Genomic DNA, 2,500 nt, shown 5'->3' on the forward strand with positions numbered 1-2,500 from the left:
TGGCCGCACGGCGCCGCGTGCAGGGTGCGCCGGCGCGCAGCTGCGCCGCCTGCCGCCTCCGTCGGCCGGCGCGCCTGCCACTGGCCGCCCCCACCAGCCGGCTGTAGCGCGTGCGCCCACGCACCGCGCGGCCAGCACGCCGGGAGGCCCCCCCTCACCGGCCGGGGACGGTCCCACCCAGCCACCGCCGCGTATCGCTTCACACCCACATGCCATTCACGTTCGTGGGCATGGTGGGTATCGCTGAAACAACCGGTTGGTAGCTCAACCGATCGTCGCCATCACTGATTCACCTCTAGCGAGAACAACCGCACCACAACGGTTTACCAGTTCTTCATTTGCGTAACGTCACCAGCAAACGTAGACGTCCATCGCCATTTGCAAATTCAACGATTGTTGCATGCCTGTGTCAGGTGTCACGACACACTATGTCTGCCCACATACACGCAACAACATGTGCACGCTTCGCGAACACGTGGAAGGTGGCCCCCGTACGTATGCGATGTCCATTGCGCGAACGACTGTCAACCGGCCTCTGTCGCATGTCGCAGATGTGGAACGCAGTGCACCATGCTATCACGGTGTGTGAGAAGAGACGACTACGTCTGACAACACGCGCCACTACATCAACAGACGGCTCATGCTGATCGCCATCCACGGCATACCATACTTCAATCCAGCTCTTATAGGGAGACGACACGTAGCTGAGTGCACAATATTTGGACCGTATGGTTCGCCGTTGTTGGCGCAGTCGTGGTACGGTCACACATGTACCACGATGTATCATTCAGTACATGAGGACCAATGTGCAGTACAGTGTGTGATTTGGACGTACAACATCAGCGGACAGTTGACACAAGCCGTACCACAACGTAGGCTGTGCTTCGCCATGCGAATGCCAATGAACAACTGCGAAGGGCATTGAGCATGTACGTCCTGCTGCCATCCGCATTACAGTGTATAGCTGCAAGGTGTTTAACATGAAGCGATACTCTGGGGACCGGGCAGTGCGAGTAGCAAACTATATTGCGGGGGTTGCAGTTAGGCAACACTACACTAATTTAACGCGTCGTATGACAATTACAGAGCAGGTTAAGGCCCAACGTGTGTTGGGTTAAGGTACAATATAGGTTAGGTTAAGGTACAATATAGGTTAGGTTACGGTACAATATGGGTTAGGTTAAGGGACAATATGGGTTAGGTTAAGGGACAATATAGGTTAGGTTAAGGGACAATATGGGTTAGGTTAAGGGACAATATGGGTTAGGTTAAGGGACAATATGGGTTAGGTTAAGGGACAATATGGGTTAGGTTAAGGGACAATATAGGTTAGGTTAAGGGACAATATAGGTTAGGTTAAGGGACAATATAGGTTAGGTTAAGGGACAATATAGGTTAGGTTAAGGGACAATATAGGTTAGGTTAAGGGACAATATAGGTTAGGTTAAGGGACAATATAGGTTAGGTTAAGGGACAATATAGGTTAGGTTAAGGGACAATATAGGTTAGGTTAAGGGACAATATAGGTTAGGTTAAGGGACAATATAGGTTAGGTTAAGGGACAATATCGGTTAGGTTAAGGGACAATATGGGTTAGGTTAAGGGACAATATAGGTTAGGTTAAGGGACAATATAGGTTAGGTTAAGGGACAATATAGGTTAGGTTAAGGGACAATATAGGTTAGGTTAAGGGACAATATAGGTTAGGTTAAGGGACAATATAGGTTAGGTTAAGGGACAATATAGGTTAGGTTAAGGGACAATATGGGTTAGGTTAAGGGACAATATAGGTTAGGTTAAGGGACAATATAGGTTAGGTTAAGGGACAATATGGGTTAGGTTAAGGGACAATATGGGTTAGGTTAAGGCGCAATATGGGTTAGGTTAAGGCGCAATATAGGTTAGGTTAAGCGACAATATGGGTTAGGTTAAGGGACAATATAGGTTAGGTTAAGGCGCAATATGGGTTAGGTTAAGGCGCAATATGGGTTAGGTTAAGGCGCAATATGGGTTAGGTTAAGGCGCAATATGGGTTAGGTTAAGGCGCAATATGGGTTAGGTTAAGGCGCAATATGGGTTAGGTTAAGGCGCAATATGGGTTAGGTTAAGGCGCAATATGTGTTAGGTTAAGGCGCAATATGGGTTAGGTTAAGGCGCAATATGGGTTAGGTTAAGGCGCAATATGGGTTAGGTTAAGGCGCAATATGGGTTAGGTTAAGGCGCAATATGGGTTAGGTTAAGGCGCAATATGGGTTAGGTTAAGGTACACATTGTTGTAAGGAAAGGTGTATTGGGGGGGGGGGGGGGGGGGGGCGGCGGCGGCGGCGGCCGGTTTGTTGATTGTGATTATAGTAAGTGGATGCCTGCGGCATCATCTGATTTGCCACGTCAGGATGCACCTTTGGCTCATGACAGGCGGCGCTCTGATTCCATGCTTGTGGCAGACCTGTGTCTTTCATTCCTGCCATTGTTTGTGTGCTGTGACAGGAGGCAGTATTGT

This window comes from Schistocerca serialis, unplaced genomic scaffold, assembly GCF_023864345.2.
Source record: "Schistocerca serialis cubense isolate TAMUIC-IGC-003099 unplaced genomic scaffold, iqSchSeri2.2 HiC_scaffold_741, whole genome shotgun sequence".
In the NCBI taxonomy this organism is placed as follows: Eukaryota; Metazoa; Arthropoda; class Insecta; order Orthoptera; family Acrididae; genus Schistocerca; species Schistocerca serialis.